An 18,555-nucleotide genomic window follows, 5' to 3' on the forward strand; every position below is an offset into this window, starting at 1 on the left:
ATGTCCTCAGGGCATGGAACTTCCCTTTACTCATGTGCCAACTCTCATTCACCGCATCACTCCACGGGGGATTTGTTACCATATACATGTGGTAGTGATGTGCGTGAACACACTAGAACCGTCGGGGCATTTTTCCCTCTTTAGGAGGTTTTTTCCCCCGAGCATTGTATATACGCCCATCACTCTAGGGCTATCTATCTTTCCATTGCACACTAAGTAACACACTCTCTATTGTGTGCCTTGATCTTCCTTCATCTTCTCCAAGCTGTGTGCATTTCTTTGCAACCCTAATTTCAACAGGGACTTACATCTCAAATCCACTGTCTTCAAAAAGATGGATTTTGGAGATAAAAAACAACACTTTTGTGGGGGCTTAACTGAAGAAATGGCGGAGTATGTTAACTCCCAAAGGCCACGCACCATATCTGCGGTCATACACCATACTATGGTGGCTTCACGAATCAATTTCCAAACAGGGGCTAAGAGAAATCCTAAGCCCATAGAAAACAAGGGTTCTAATGAGCCTAAGGGGAGGGAAAATCTCCAAAAGTCTCCTAAAGGCAATTCCAACAACAACAAAGATAAGGAGAAGGGATCTTTATCGCAAGGATAACCACTGTTTCAAGTGCGGCGAGGAAGGGCATGTGTATTGCGCTTGTCCCCAAAAGAACACCCGCCATGAGCCTCCTAGACTTCCTTGGTCAAAATCCACGAAGAGGAAGCTCACCACAAAGGATCTCCTCTATGCCATGCTTGGGGGAAGGTAAGAGAACATAATGCCTTTATTCTCTTTGACCCTGGTTCTAATCACAATTTCATATCCACAAAGTTGGCCTCCAAGCTAGGCATACAAGCCTATGAGATGGGAGATGTCCTACCCGCCAATGGTGCTTTCAAGGGGGAGAAGCTTCCATCACTCCCTTAATTGGGAAATTGAGGCTCCATTTCCGAAGCTATGTGGACAAAGAGAACTTCTTTATCTCTCCTCTCAAGCACGAGGATCTAATCCTAGGGGCACCATGGTTTAATTGCATGGCTGCCAATGTTAAACTACCTAAAAGGAAAACCTACTTCAGGTTCAAGGAAAAAGATATGTACATAGACGCTAAGGAGATGGGTAACACCATACCCATTGTACATATGAAAGCTTTCAATAAGTCAATAAAGAGCTCTATTTTCGGGTACATGATTTTTGTCAAAGATTCTCAAAATGAACCTAATGCTTTAGCAAAAGAAAATATAAACAATCACAAGGCATTAGATTTGTCCAATTTTCTCAAGGGGTTTCAAGATGTCTTAATTGATCACATCCCTTGTGAAATACCTCCTAAATGAGGCAATGATGACCATGCAATTGAACTCCTTCCAGGAAGTTCACTGCCTAATAAACCTCCTTATAGAGTTTCTCAAGCTCAACAAGAGGAGATTATGGGGCAAGTGCATGAGTTAGTTGAGAAGGGCATGGTTAGGCCTAGCTCATCTCCATTTTGTTCACCTGTGATATTAGTGCAAAAGAAAGACGACACATATCATATGTATGTCGACTATAGAGCACTAAATAGGTTCACTATCAAAAATAGGTTTCCCGTTCCATGGGTAGAAGACCTATTTGATAAGCTACAAGGGTCAATCTACTTTAGTAGAATTGACCTAAAAAGTGGCTACCATCAAATAAGGATAGTTGATCAAGACATTATAAAGACACATTTCGCACTACATTTGGTCTTTACAAATACATTTTCATGCCTTTTGGCTTGACCAATGCCCCAGCCACATTCAACTGCTTGATGGAGAAGCTATTCAGGCCTCACCAAACCTTTACTAGAGTGTTATTCGATGATATTATCATCTACTCTAATTCACTAGACGAACACAAGCAACACCTCCACGTAATATTTCAAGTTTTAAGAGAGAATAAACTTTATGTTAATCGAAAGAAAAGTGAGTTTTTCTTACAAGAGATTTAGTATTTAGGTCACATTATCTCTCAAGATGGCATCCAAATGGATCCATGAAAGCTAGAGGTGATAAAATGATGGCCTAATCCAAGGATTCTTCATGGACTAAGAAGCTTTATAGGTATGTGTGCATACTATAGGTGCTTCATAGAAAAGTTCTCACTAATAGAAGGACCATTACATGACCTAACAAAGAAAAATGCTAGGTATACATGGTCTACCAAGGAGAACAATGCTTTTGAAAAGCTTATCTCTCAACCTGTGCTTACATTGCCGGATCTCTCAAAGCCATTTGAGGTCCATACCAAAAAAGAGGCAGATGATCCACCAAAATATTTAGAAAGAATGTACCAAGAGGCCGAAGCCCTAAAGCTGAAAGAGGCAGAAGAAGCTACAAAGAAAGTTGAGGAAACAGCTACACAAGAGCAAAGCTATGGATCTCTCCGACCTGCCTCACCTCCTCGGAACAACAAGACCATCCCATGCCTAGCCCACCACCATCACCAGCAGGCAGAGGTACCAATGAAGAATCAGAGTCTGAAAAAGAGAAAGATTCTAAGTCCACCCAACGAACAAAATCTTAACAAAAAGCTGACCACCCCGACGGACAAAAGGAAAAAGAAGCTGAGCCAGAACCGGAGCAGGCAGCAGAAGAGACTCAAAAGCCAGAAGAAGAAACTGATAAGGAAGCACATACAGAAAAAGAGCCTACCACTGCACCTGAGACAGATCCCGATCCAAAGAAGGAAGGAAGGCCGGCACCTGAAGAGACAGCAAGGGTTGAGACCACACCATCTACTTCTACTCAGCCAGAAACTGCCAAGGCATCAAAGCCTCAAGATGGCCAAGAAGAAGACCGACCATCTACCTGCACACAAGAACCACCAGCAATTACGATGCAACCAGAAGCAACACATGAGGTTGCAGGCACATCGCAGCTGGCAAGACAGGAGGAGTAGAAGTCAAATGATGAAGTGATAATACAGGTCAATGAATATGCACGTCAGATGCAGAGAATGACGGAGAAACTCCGTTCAGCAGCCCGTAGCACAAAGTCCAAGGAATTAGAAATGGTGATTGACGCTCTTCAAGGAGAGCTAGAAGATAGGATGATTATCATCACTAATCTCGAAGGGCAAGTGCAACAGCTGAAGGTAGAAGCGTATTAGCATCAGATGGCCATAGATAAATAACAAAAAGAAATGGAGGAGCCAGGTGACCTCCTCACCAAATTATCTGCTGCCTAGAAGGTAAAAGACGAGCATATGACAGAAGTCACGAATGAACTTCTTACGACCTCTCTGTCAGCTCATAAAATTCAAGTGCAGTTAGATGTTGCCAATGCTTCCTTGCAATATTCTGAACAGAGAATCAATGATCAGGCCATTTTATTATGGCAAATCAGAGAAAACCCAACTATGGACTCGATCAAGGGAACTAATGAAGTGTACAAGGCACTTGAAAAGAAAAACAAGGACTTAGAATTTGAATTACATCTTGAACAATTACAACGCAGAGACTTGGCACTGATGCGGGTTCAAAGAGAGGAGGAGCTAGCAGAACTCAAGCAGATAAATCAACTCCTCAAAGATGGAAAGCCACACACGCAGGAGGAGGCAGACACTTCACAGCCTCCACAAATAGAAATACCCTCGGTCTCATTTGATGAGTTTGAGATGCAGTCCACAGCAGCGCCGAGCAGTGACGAAGATTTTCAGGTTCACATCACAGACGCAGATACAGTGCCAATGGTTCAGCGTCAAAAGCTGAAGAAGACGCACTGAAGGAGAAGATCACCTTAGAGGTGGATGAGCAGTGGAAGGCCTCAATGGATTGGGAGTTGAGAGTTTTAGACTTTGTCAACGTCACTCAACTCACTCCCAATCAAAAATCAATGCTCAATGGCACCAACAATCCTTGCCGTACCCTCTCATCAAGGTAGAACTATTACAGGTAAAATAAAGGCTATACAAGGATATACAAGAAGATGGCACAAATAAAGACCACCCAAAGTGGAGGTTAAGCTGGCTAAACAAGAATCTGAGATACCTGATTCTATTCACAAGATCACCTGCAGCCTTACAAAGAGATCCAACATTCTGTCCTGTACCCAGATTAAGGACATGGCTAGCGCATGAAGCACTACAGAAGAAGAGGCCAACTTGGATCAACTTCCCCAGGCTGCCAGCTCTCCAAAGAGAGACCAAGCGACAGAGGAATACATGGTGAAAACCCTAATGGGTGCCATGTCATTCTTCAAGAGTCTGCCAGATCTCTCCTATGCAATGTTATATAAGATCTACAGGATGCTACTCACATGCATACAAGTTTTCAATGAGCCTGAGCAGACAGGAGCCCCATGGCTCTCATTCTTGGAAGGAAAAAAAGGCTTATGCTACGATCTGAGTGGGCAACCTTAAGAAGAAATACTTTACAGATTCTATGCCAGATGCATGTTCCTGCCCTCCCATAATATGCTAGCCTTTGAAGAAGCATTCTACACTGGATTCATTACCTGGCGAACGAAGATGTTTGCACCGGTGATAAGCAACCTAAAATCCAGGTTTGTAGGCTACTCAGTGGTGGAGCTGAAGAATCAAGTCACCATGCGATTTTTGTATGTGCCTGACAAAGAATGAAGAATCAGATACCAGAAGGCACTGGAAGCACTTAAAGACCTCCTCGCCTGTTGTCAACCCGAAGACTACTTCAGCCCATAAAGCTGTGTCAAGGGACGACACATGCGAGGAGGGGGGGAATGTTAGCAGCAAGCTAACACGGACACCATTTTTCAGAGTTCTCCTTGTAAAACATTCATTATTTTGATAAAATTGGAATATTGTAACTCCTATTTTCTTGGATAAACTTTGTAATTAATGAGTTGGGCTTCCAGATTGTATCAGCCATTCATTTCCCAGCTTTGGTAGAAGTCTAGATTATTAGTTTTGACCACCCAAAAACCTTGGCCAAGGTATAAAAGCCAATTTCTGTAAGTTTTTTATAAGTTTTGGATAAGAAATACATAGCGTGAGCTAACGTCGCTCACTTCTCTCCTTCTCGCGCTTCCTACTCCCTCCCCGGTTGTCACATTGCGAATGCGTTTGTTGTATTGCAACAATAGGTAAGAGCTCTACGCATTGACGTAAGCCATTCACAGTATTTTGTAGCTTTTGGCGTCGTCGACGCGTGGCCTAATTTCATTGTAACTAGGAATTTACACTTTTAAATTGAAAACTAAGCATAGGTGGGGTATTGGGGCATCATTCCTAAGCATTTAGATGCATTCTGGGTCGAAACGACTAGGTCAAAAATCCACTGCTGTTAATAATCGCGATTTTGGAACTTGAACTAAAGTGGGGTTTGAGGCCATAGCCATGTGTGCTTAGGCTGTAAAGGATGTGATTTTCTTGCCGATGAGCGATTGCCTTTTGGTGATTTCAGTCACTTTAGTGTAGCTTGAGTTAGATGTGAGTTGTTAGTTGTTTTCCGAGATATTGAAAACCTCTTGTAGCCTCTATGTACTAGTCGAGTCATCTTCGTCCCATGGTTTGACAAATCAATCGTGGTTCTCGCTAATACTGCAATAAGGTAGGATGGTGAGGTTAGACATGCATCCCACATGAGGAGACTACTTCTTTCTCATAGAGATACATCTTCTTCTCTTCATCTTCTTCACTCCTTGTTATCTCTCTCCACCTTAAAGGTGTTTGAGGTCTTGAGATTGAGGTCGGGGACAAGTTAATGTTTTTGCAAGTTAGTTACAAGCATAATATGGGTGCATAAAGCTTACCATCTTCATGGTATCAACAAGATCTCAAGGAACACATAGTATGTATTATACTAAGCCTCTCTTAAAGGGAGAATCTATAATACAAAAGCCTTTTGGAGGGGAGACCCGGATCCAAGCAAATCCGGTCCTCAACTATTGTCAATTTCTCTAATTTTCTCTCTCTTTTGCAAGTATTGTTCATGCCAAGCTAACTACATATATTGTTTATTTTGCTACCTCCAATCAAGTACTCTCCTTATGTTTCGATTAAGAATCCTCTTAAGGAAATGCTCACTATGTTACTTCAATTCCGCTACAATCTACGTTATTAGCCATATTCCATTAGATTGGTATTAGAGTTATTGGTTTCTGTTTCTTTCTTAAGAAGAGATGTACTTAAGTTGTCCATGTAAGTTTGGAGTTTTTCATTACAAGAGGGTAAGTGGGACACATATTTATTATTCCGGTTACACAATTGGCAATTATAGACTTAATAATGGAGTCTTTTGGGCTTGCCTTTGGCTTAACCATTATTGAGCTACTAGCAAGCTCAATAGGAACGATAATCAACCGAGCACTGTCAAACCCTCTCCACTACTCTTTGCAATCAACAGTCTCTAAAGCATGGGTGGGGCTGCTTGAGAGATAATTTTTAAAAGTTACGAAGAGTAGCAACTAAAGTTTTGAGGTTGCCAAAGCACAAAGTAGCATATATATGAATTTAGTTAGCATGGTTGACAATAACTAAGAGAGTATCATGAATATTGAGTGACGACTTTGATTTTGCACATGAAGGTACTACTAATGATGCCCTCATGTTCGTGAGCTATCTTGTTAGTAGGTTGCAACAAGCCATGGGCAACCCCGCTTTACAAGCCAAAGTTGTCGAACAACTTCCACCCATTGGATTCTTCAAACTCCCCGAGAAGAGAGAGATCTTAGGAAACCTCTTGTAGAAACTTCAAAAGAAGACTCTCTCTGGTGAGAGAAGAGGAAGAATCCTATGAAAGAGAAAGAAGTGAATCTCCAAGTTTTTTGGAAGATGTGGCTCCACAAAGACGACGGTCAAAACTATCCCTAACTCCTCCCAAGAGAAAAAGATCGTCATATAGTCTTTCTCCTCATCATTCTGAGAAGGAAGAGAGGAATCAAAATAAGAAAAAGGAGAGGAGAGGTCACCCTCTTCTCCACCACCTTCATCATCTTCCTCCTCTTCCAATGAAAGAAGCGGTTTTTCTCCTAGAGAGTACAAGAGGAGAGGACATTGTAAAACTTATGCTGCTTGTAAAAGGTCCTACAAGCTTAAGAAGTTCAAGGAGTGAGGAAAGAGCATCTCTTTTCTCACCTCTGATGGCACCTTTGGTGCTACGAACAAAGTTTTGGCCTTCATCCAGCATTTTGATGCGGTCTTCGGAGATGAGGGATTCATGGAGTCCTCTAAGCTACGCCATATAGATATGCATTTCCAAAAGTCTTCCAGAAAATGGTGGGAGAGTCTACGAGGCAATGGCAAATCTCCAAAGACATAGAAATTTCCACAAGTTTCCATAATAAGGTAGTTTCTTGCAAGCAATGCCAAAGACAAATTACTTGTCAAATGGCAAAGTTTGAAGCTATCTCCCAATGAGTCTATCCATAAGTATGTAGAAAAGTTTTGGGATTTACATCTCAAAGCTACAATCTATCAAAAGATAGACTTTGCCAAACAAAAGCAACAATTTTGTGTGGGAATACCTGAAGATATATTCGATTATGTCAACTCTCAAAGGCCTAGGACTATCAATGAATTGATTCAACCATACTATGGTTGCTTCATGAATCAATTTCCAACAATGGGCTAAAAGGAATTATAAGCCCATGTAAACTAGAGACCAAAATGAACTTAGAGAGAAGAACAATGCTCCAAATTCTTCCCAAGGCAATTCTAACAGCAACAACAACAACAACAAGATCAAGGAGAAAGGAGTTTACAAAGGTAAAAATAAAATCTCTCCTGAAGAGTTAGAGTCTTTTTGGAAAGATCATAAATGTTTCAAGTGTGGGGAGCAAGGAAATGTCTATCGTTCTTGCCCCAAAAGGAACTCACGCAATGAGACTCCTAGAGCTTCCATGGTTGAAGCTCCAAAAGAGGATACTCATCGCAAAGGATCATTCCTTTCCTATGCTTTGGGAAAGGTGAGGGATCATGATGCCTTTATCCTTTTTGACCCTGTCTCTACTCACAAATTCATATCAACGGACTTGGCTATTAAGTCAGGCATACAAGATCATGATGTGGGAGACACCGTTAAGGCCAATGGAGATTTCAAGGGACAAGAATATGCAGTTACTCCCTTGATTGGGAAATTGAGGCTTCATGTCCAAAGCTACGTCAACAAAGAGGACTTTTTCATCTTACCTCTACAATATCAAGATGTTATCCTAGGGGCACCATGGTTCAACTGCATGACTGCCAATATGAAATTCCCTGAAAAGAGAATTTATTTCAACTATAGGGAAATGAACATGTACATAGATGCTAATGAGTCAGGTCGTACTATACCCCTTGTAAATACGCTTGCTTTTGATAAGTCGATAGAAAGTTCAATTTTTGCGTATATGATTTTTATTGAAGAATTCATAAATGATCCTAATGTTTTATTCAATGGAAATGGTAAGAATCAAAAATGAATTAGAGTTGTCTAATTTCCTAAATGGATTACAATATGTTTTTATCCATGACATCCCTAGAGAGTTACCTCCAAAATGAGGGGACAATGACCATACAATAGAGATTCTACCTGGGAGCTCACTGCCTATATAAGACTCCTTATCGAGTTTCCCAAGCTCAACAAGAGGAGATTATGAGGCAAGTACATGAACATGTTTTTAAAGGAATGGTGAGGCCTAGCTCCTCTCCCACTTTTGTTCACTAGTCCTTTAAGTGAAAAAGAAAGACGGCACATACCGTATGTGTGTTGACTATAGAGCACTAAATAGGATCACTATCAAAAAAAAATTCCCATGCCATAGGTAGAAGATTTGTTTGATAAACTACAAGGCTCTACCTACTTCACTAGGATTGACCTTAAAAGTGGCTACCATCAAATAAGGATAGTCAATGAAGATACTATAAAGACCGCTGTTTGTACAACATTTGGTCTTTATGAATATCTTTGTCATGCCTTTTGGCTTGACAAATGCTCCGCCCACATTCAACCACTTAATGGAAAACACATTAGGCCCCATTGTCAGTTCACTGGAGTATTCTTTGATGTTATCATCTTCTACTGTAATTGGGGAATTCCAAACTCTGAGCAAAACTGTTCGAGCAATCATAAAACCGAGCAGAGCCAAACATGATTGATGTTTTTAAAAAATCATAAAAGGCGCAACTTATTGGAACATCCAACTTTACTCTAAGGTATCCCAACATCATCATTTTAGATTGGCCACCACGGTTGTCGATTTGTTAGTCCTTAGCTTCCTCCCTCATGTCTTTGAAGCTAGACATTCATAGTGGCATCCAATTAGGTTGGAGTGGTGCTACAAGTCAGCAAGGAAGTTCAAGGCTATTAAATTTCCATGCAGTGCACATTGATTGTTGCCATTCATATCATTAGTAGGAGCTGTGTGTGGTTGTCTCTGAGAGATTTTCTTGCTACAAATTTGAGGGTTTTTTTTTTAGTTTTGGAGGTCGCCACCATGTTCTCTCTCTCGTTCTCTCACTCTCTCTCTCTCTCTCTCTCTCTCTCTCTCTAAAAAAGGCATCTCTTGAGTAGTCTTATGTTTACAAGTGTTTACAAGTATGGATGCACCAAGACAAATCCGGTACACATACAAGGACGGGAGAGACATATATTCAAATATTTATTTGGGTATGCTCATCACATCACCCGCATAAATATATTCACCATCATTCCCATTTGCAGTTTTCGAACCATGCACTCAAATGGTGAAACCCCCATTACTGGGCGCAATGGAGTAGAGAGTGTCTCCTTTCTCCATGTGGTACCTGGGTGGTGTACTTGTGTTTGTAGAGAAGTAGCTTCACCATCTTGTAGAAGCTCCATGCAATGCCACAGAGAACATCGAGGCCTGCCGTCTTTGCCACCACTCCGTTTTTATTCCTATTCCTGCTTGTTCTGCTCTCAGGTCTCTTTTATGCAGCAGACAACAAACAACCCCACAAGCACAAGTCACAATCGGCTGTAGTTGAAAGCGTCCCCCCCCCCCCCTCTCTTTCCAAAAATTTAAAAAGGAAAAATTACCAAAACACCCCTCTTATTTATGGAAATTCCCAAAATACCCCTCAAATTTCAAAAATTCCCAAAATACCATCATATCTATTTTGATTGGATTTCTCAAGATTTTCTAATCTTTATTTCCTTTTTAGAATCTAGATCCATGTTTAATTGCTTAGCATGTAATTTGTCACAAAATTATGTCTAAAAATAATGAAGCAATTCATCTTCGAAGCCTACATACCTAACTCAAATTCTAGTTTTAACATCTTGTATTGATAGATAATCGGTCTCCTTTTGAAAAGCTACTAGCTTTTTAACTTTGGAAAAATTTAATCTCACAACCCGTGGTATTTAAGAAAATTTGGAAATTTGAATGGAATTTTGGGAATTTATGACAAAATATTCGGGGTATTTGGGGGATTCTTTTGAAATTTGAAGGGTATTTTGGGAATTTCGACAAATTGGAGAGGTATTTTGGTAATTTCCCTATATTAAAATTTTAAGAAAAACTCTTAAAATTGTCCACGCCGATGCCGACTGTTTCAAGAGTTTTTTTTTCAAAAATTGGACGTCTTGTTGACACTTTTGGATTGCTCCACCATGCCGATTTTCTCTTCGTCAGGTTTGGTCTACGATTGCCATTACTCCACCATGCGCGCATCTGGTCTATAGATGCTCTCTCTTGCTCGTCTTATATCAACAGCTATGTTATAGAACCCTCTCTCTCAACTCTCTCTCTCTAGCAAAAAAATTTAAAAAAACTGTGGAAACAGCCTGCACCGGCGCGGAGTGTTTCCAACAGTTTTTTTTAAAGTTTTTGCTAGAGAGCAAGCTGCAACACATGCTCCCGTGATGGCTGAAAAAACTGTTGGAAGCAGTCAGCGCCGGCGCGGACTGTTTCTAGCAGTTTTTTTTATATAGTTTTTGCTAGAGAGCAAGCTGCGCCACGAGACGGCAGCTCATTGCGCTCAATCTTGCCTTAGGTTCTCAAACCTCCTCCAAGCGCGTGTCTACTTTACCCCACCTTGGCAGTCCCCGACCTTATTCGCCATGGCAAATCGGCAACTCTGCTGAAAATAGAAGAGAGCGTGCCTTAGAGAAAATAATCTCATAGCTGCATGTTTGCTATAGAGTTCTCGTGCAGATCACGTTTGTTTATTAGCCGTAGCTCATCAGGTCAAGTCATCGATGATGCATGGCCCTGTGAGAGAGAGAGAGAGAGAGAGAGAGAGAGAGAGAGAGAGAGAGAGAGAGAGAGAGAGAGAGAGAGAGAGAGAGAGAGAGAGAGAGATTGATTGATTGATTGATTGAATTATCGTCCATGGAGGTCATATATGACCTATAGGACCAGAACAAAACAGTACAAAGGATTTCGTCTCGTACATATCAGTTAAGGACTGAGAGTCCATCGAGTGGGGAGAAAAAAGATAAGGTGGGATGAAAAAAAGTCTAAGATGAGGTAGGTGAGGAGGAGGGGGCCGGTTTGGGAGTTCAAAACTCTTGGATGATGGCTTTGCCTCCTCGGTAAACTACCCATTTCCCTGCTGTGCGCGCTTCTCGCATCTTTTGGAGTTCGGTCTTCTTTTGTTTGAGTTGGGTGGGTGTGAGATCTTCGGCAAACCAAATTTTTGTGTCCTTGAGAAGCTTCGATTGCTCAAGGATCTTGACTCGATCTGCTTTGGTCTTGAAGGTAAGAATTGCATGGTTGGTGCGATGCTCGTGAGCGAGAGTGGTGATTGTCATTGGATCCCATTGTATCATGGGGGTTGTTGTTCGGATGCGATCGAAAGACTTGTGGAACTTGGGGTCCTCTTTTCCTTGCGAATCGCTCGGGAGTCCGCCAATGCGGACATTGAGAGCAATAGCATCTTGTCGTTGTTGTTCGCGTAGCATAGACGCCACACGAACTTCGACTTCGCGAAAAATGACATCTTGTACTTGAGTTTTGACCTTCTCTGTGAGGGTGACTTCCGTCTTCGTATTGAGCTCGATTTCCTTTTGTTCCGTCTTCCCCTTGTTGGAGTCCTCCACTGTGGTGAGGCGAGACTCGATGGCTGCGAGTCTTTCCTTCAAAGCGTCATTTTCCTTGCGAAGTCTTTCGACTTCATGTTGAAGCCGGGCCATGCTGTCCACCTTTGGGGGTGTTGCCATGACGCCAGCGAATGTGGGCTTCACGCGAGAAGAGGCCCGAGTGGCCATGGTGGGCACTCTCTCAAGAGAAAAAATCACCTTCAAAGGCTTATAATCAACTTTAATTAACGGAGCTCTCTCTGTGTAGCAGGTCCAGACTCGGGTGAGCAAAGGATGAGATTGGCGGGCTTCAACATGGGCAAGGCTGAGATTGAGACTGGAGAGGCTGAGATAGGCTGAGATTGGCTGGGGTGAGCAGGGGCTGAAACTGACGAGCTCTACAGAGAGCGAGAATGCATGCGAGCAGAGTTGGGTGGGGTTGCTACTAGAGATGGGGAGCAGGGCTCTGTGGCCTCCCCTAGGGCTGCCCCCTCACCCAAGGGAGACCGGAGACACAGTAGGCCGCTCAAGAGAGAGAGAGAGAGAGAGAGAGAGAGAGAGAGAGAGAGAGAGAGAGAGAGAGAGAGAGAGAGAGAGAGAGTGAGAGCAATTGAAGAACAACACTTGCGCCTGTATTCATCTCTGTGTGCTTCTATGTGTGTGTGTGTGTGTGTGAGAGAGAGAGAGAGAGATAGAGAGAGAGAGAGAGAGAGAGAGAGAGAGAGATACTACAAATATGAAAGAACAATATCTTGCATCGCCTTCTCTCACATCGCCCTGCAGTCTAGCCCTTGCCCCACCTCTCTCTCCTCTCTTACCCTCCTCCAAAAACTAAAAAAAAGACTACTGCAAATAGTCCACGCCGGCGCGAACTGTTTGCAGTAGTTTTTTTAAATTTTAGAGAGAGAGAGAGAGAGAGAGAGAGAGAGAGAGAGAGAGAGAGAGAGGGCCAGGCCTAGAAATGAAGAACTTGAAATTAATACAAAGCAAAAAATAGATTTTCGAGAGAGAGGTGGTGTTGTCAAACAGGATGCAGAAGTTTGTTGTGGTGGCGTCGTACCATTTTTGGGAGGACTCGGTTCACAAGAAGAAGGTACAACGCCACACCAAGCTCATGGCTCATGACCAGTGTTCGGGAAAAATAATTTCTCCAAACATAAAAAATTCCCTTTCTCTAATTTTCCAAGACAAAATTTAGAAAATTAGGTTTAATTTTTGGGTTTTTACACTAATTTTATATTTTTTGGGTGGAATTTCTCCTTTTCCCCTTGCCTTCAACGGGCATTTTTGAAATTGAAAGCAACACGATATTAAGCTGAGACACATTTTTCCCGAACACTACTCATGACAAGATCAATGAGTTCAACATTGGAGACTAGGTTAGGCTTGATCCTTCCCGACCTCTAAGTAGGAGAAAGCACTGTATTGTGGCTGAGATAGTGAAAAAGGAGAAGGTTTATGTGTGGTCAATTGAAGACTCTTCTCAAGGTAGCACAAAAACATTCAGCGCCTGCAGCATCTTAAACATGTTCAAAAGTCATCTTCTTGTGATTGTTTCCCCATGCTAGTTATGTGGGTAGTCCATCCAACATAAGCGTAGAACGGAGCTTTTGACTGAGGAAAGACCAGTAGTCAGTTTCATTCCCTTATTGTAAGGAAGACTTTCATACACAATCCTTTTAACTTTTAGAGGTGGTAGCGTTTGGAGGCTCATAGAGCTTTTGAGGTAATTTTGCACTTGAATGGCCTTATTCTCGTGTATATTGAATGTCAGCGGTTTTTTATCGCGAGAGAGAGAGAGAGAGAGAGAGAGAGGGAGAGAGGGAGTGTCGGCATCGACAAAAATCAATTTCACAAACGTACAAAATTCAAGATTTAAATAGGAAGTTTTTTCAAATAACATACAATTCTTACAATTTAATCGTATTTTCATAAATTTTCCAAGCGGATTTTCTCCTTACCCCCACCTTTTACTGGCTATTTTGAATTTTCAACATGCACTACTCACATGCCACTTGGTCAACCTTCCCAATTTCACTTTAAATCAATAGAAGGGATCTTAGCTGATTCCCACGAGTAAAACACTTTTAGAATCATGCTAGGTTACTCACCCAAAGCCTTTTTAAAAAAAGGAAAAAATACCAAAATATCCCTCTAATTTGTGGAAATTTCCAAAATACCCCTCAAATTTCTAAAATCCCTAGAATACCCTTGTATCTATTTTGATTGGATTGTTCGAGATTTTTTAATGTTCAATCCTTAGATCCATTTTTGCATGCTTAGCATGTAATTTTCCACAGATTACCTCGCAAAAAAAGGCAAGTATGTTTGTACAATTACCTCACAAGAAAGGCAATTATGTCTAAAGATAATGAAGCAATTCATCTCCAAAGCCTACATAATCAACTCAAATTCTGGATTCAGCATCTTATATTAAAATTACCAAATACCTCTCTAATTTGTGGAAATTTCCAAAATACCCCTCAAATTTCAAAACTTCCCAAAACACCCCCCATATTTGTTATAAATTTCCAAAATGCCCTTCACAGTGTTCGAGTCACTCCTAAGCATCTCTGACGTAGTGACCGAGACACCGGCCACTCTCAAATGCGTAGGTAGTATAATCCTTCGGTGTACTCAAAATAAACCTAAATCTAATCTAATCTAACTTAAATAAACCTAAATCTAATCTAATGTAAATCTAAATCTAATCTTATCTTAAACAATAAAAAGAGAAAAATGGTATAACCTTTGTATCACCCAAGTGTGGTAGATTGCTTATGCCATTTCCCTCTTCAATAACAGGTAGATAAACCTAAATCTAATCTAATATAACGTAAATCTAAATCTAACGTAAATAAATCTAAATCTAATCAAACGTAAATATAACTAAAAATAAACCTAAATCTAATTTAACGTAAGTCTACATCTAAGCTAATCTTGAACGTCTTTTGAGATAGTTTCCTACGATGTTAAAACTCTCTTCTTCTTGTGTGTGTGTGTGTGTGTGTGTGTGTGTGTGTGTGGGTGTGTGTGTGTGTGTGTGTGCCAATAAAAAGAGAAAAATGATATAACCTTTCTATCACCCAAGTGTGGTAGATTGGTTATGCCATTTCCCTCTTGAATAAAAGGTTTTGAGTTCAACTCCTCGTCGGCTAGATCTTTAGGTCTCTTTAATTAGTTTCCTACGACGTTATATTAAACTCTCTTCTTCTCAGGTGTGTGTGTGTGGGTGTGTGTGCACGCCAATAAAAAAAGGAGAAAAATGGTATAACTTTTCTATCACCGGAGTGTGATAGATTGGTTATGCCATTTCCCTCATGAATAACAGGTCTTGAGTTTAAGCCTGTCAACTAGATCTTTAAAGTCTCTTGGGATAGTTTCCTACGATGTTAAGAGTCTCTTCTTCTTCTTCTTCTTCTTCTTCTTCTCTCTCTCTCTCTCTCTCTTTGTTTTATATCTTTATCTTTCTCTCTCTCTCTCTCTCTTCCTCTCTCAATGTGTGTGTGCATTCTTTGTTTATGCATGTGTGTGTGTGTTTTTGGTTTATGCATGCTCGCTCTCTCTTTTCCTCTCTCACTGTGTGTGTGAATTCTTTGTTTATGCATGTGTGTGTGCGTTTTTTGTTTATGCTTGTTCTCTCTCTCTCTCTCTCTCTCTCTCTCTCTCTCTCTCTCTCTCAAAAACACAATGTGTGTGTGTGAGAGAGAGAGAGAGAGAAAGAGGGAGAGAGAAAGAGGGGAAGGGAACATGAGAGTGAGGAGAGGGAAGGAGCATACCCGGCTCTCCTTCCTCTCCTCGTGTGTGTGTGTGTGTGTGTGTGGAGAAGAAAGAGAGAGAGAGGGAGAGCGTGCGTTACCTTGCTTGCTTGAGCGCGCGCTGAAAACTTAGATCTGAGATCTGAGTTTTAGAACGCTCTTGGTTACAAGTAACTTAGCGACGCCTATAGCGACGTCGTGGTTTTTCACATTTGAGCGTGGCACTACAAGCATCGCTACTATTAAGTACCTCTTGTAGTGATAATACTAATAAATTTAAAAAAAAAACTCCAAAGTAGATGAAATTTAAACCACGAAACCATTGATTGGGGCGTCAACAAATCAGGTGGCATTACAATGCATGTTTACAATAGAAGTGGTTAGTATCAAAAATTTATTGGTTTTCCACCCAACGCCTGCCATTTTGCTACCTTGTCTCCAACCATTGTCAGAATCGATCTTTTGCACTAGAAGCATGATATGATTGTGATCGCTTCAGGCTAACCACTTTCTCTATTTTGCATTTCAAACTTATTTGCACTCTACTCTCCTTCCTTTCTCTTCCCGCTAAAACTATGTAGAACCAATTGAACATTTTGTGTAGAAAAATTCTCTTTTTCCTCCCACCTCTATGCGTGTATTTTTTTAGATACACTACTTTTGCGTGATAGCATGAACGCTCCATTCCTTGGCTACTCTAGATACCCAATGAACCGAATGTGTTGAGAAAAAATAAGCTACAAGAAAAAAGAATGTGGTGAAAAAATAATTAAACTTTAGTTCAAAGGCTGATGTTTCTTTACTACAAAGACAAAGTGTTCAACCCACCATGTTATGTGTTATGTGCGTCTCCCCAAGGCATCCACCATTTGCATTGTGAAACTATTGATTAAAAACTTTAAGGTGGATATCTAAGCACACATTAGCTTTGCCTTCTCAAGAAAACAAAAAATATGATCTACAGACTGCCACACATGAGCACACTTAATTCCTAGGGCTACTTCGTTACCTCTGTAGGTGGTAATGTCACACACCTTTTTCTAGAAATGAAACTCATTGGGACTTTGGGAGTTAGAATAGTCTGAAAGCAAATGCTTAGCTTTACTACCACCCATACATATTTTATTAGGACGATCCTGTGTACTTCCAGATACCTTCTTGTCCTTTGATAACTCTACTGCACCCCCATGTAGACCAACACTTGATAGAATAAATTCAATTTCTTTGATACACTCTTATCTGCTTTTTGCAGACTCCATATTCCAAGCATAGTCAATATGGAGCATAAGAAACTTGTCAAGAATTTGTAGACGGGCATGAAGAGTGCACACATGCACATTTATTAGAGGAATTGGTAGAATAGGATCCTAATTTGGATCGTCATGTCTTGATTAGGGGGTACACTCTGGTGACAACTGAGGATAACTTGAAACCATTGTTGTAGTGCTTTACCCACTATTTGTGTAGTGGGCACACCTTTCGCAGAGTTGACTTCTGCAGCTTTTCCACCCTTACCCTTACTGCCAATTTGACTTATTGGCCTTTGCCCCCTTGCCCTTAGTTCCTAATGAGACTTTATTGTGGCAACAATAAATGCATGGAAAGAGGGTCATTGCACCTTGCTTGCACCCTAACACACACTTGAGAGTTTTCAAGTCTCCTACCAAATGCCACTCCACTTGGAACGTACCCATACTCGAAACCTACAATTGTTGTCCTTCTTCTTGTTTCCAAATGATATCAACGATTGTGGTGTGTGTTAGAAGCTGGACACACCCTACGGAAACTGACTACTCGGTAGATTATCATTTTTTGTAATTATTCATTTATTGAGAAAACTCGACATTTCACCTTGTAAATATTGGGGCTTACAGAAGTTTCCAGATTGTATCCCAGTTTTGATAGTTAGATTGAGTAGATGGTTGATTTGGAACTTTAGGGTTTGAGAATTGTAAGGTATTTACACCACTTTTTGACCTTAATGAAAAAGCCCTTTGTCATTTTAAAAAAAGTTTTGGTTGAAGTTTGTGAGTGAGCATACTGTGTACAAGAGAGAGTGTGAGCTTCATCTTGACGCTACGTGTGCATCGATGGTTGGAATCGAGTGCGGAGAAGTGCAGTGTGTTGCTCCCAATGAGAGCTACGCGCCGATACCTACATTGCACGCGTACGGTCCGGTTTTGCGAGCTCCATTACGAGCTTCATCTGGTGATTCGGTGAGCATAGGTTGTTCGATTTTGCATTGCAGCATATCCACACGTTCACATTGATTAGAGCTACACATTAGGCACTTTAGATTTCGGAAACGAAGACCTATAAATTTCGGCCAGACATCCTACGTGATTTTGCATCAGGAGTTTTGGATTGGGGTTTTGGTTCATAAACCTTACGAAGAGCGACCTATTGGTGTTAGTAGGGTCTCCTTCAAGTTCTGTGGTGTTTCGAGATTGTTTGATGGGTGTTCGGCTATAGAAAGCGTTGTAGGAAGTTTCCTCTTATGCACTCTTGAGGGCTGTGATTTAGACATTGGGTAGAGACCTTTGTAGGAATTAGTTAGGAGTCGATCAAGTGTAGGTTGACACCTTATGCTTGCTTCCATGCGCCTGCAGGTCGAGCTTTGTCCTTAGCTGACAAATCTTGTTAGGTGAGTTCTCGTGGTGCTGACGTCCGTCGCGACGTATCCGTCCAACATTGGCGCCGCTGCCGGGGACGAAATCTTTAGGTAGGTAATCGAGACTAGTCCTTGAAGATAGGGATTTTTGTCTTGCCAAGAGTCTCGCTTTACATTTAGATAGGACCAGAGGGTGGAGGACTCTCTAGGTCTTATAGGGATT

Source organism: Adiantum capillus-veneris, chromosome 20 (assembly GCF_014529385.1).
Source record: "Adiantum capillus-veneris isolate H3 chromosome 20, ASM1452938v2, whole genome shotgun sequence".
NCBI lineage: Eukaryota > Viridiplantae > Streptophyta > Polypodiopsida > Polypodiales > Pteridaceae > Adiantum > Adiantum capillus-veneris.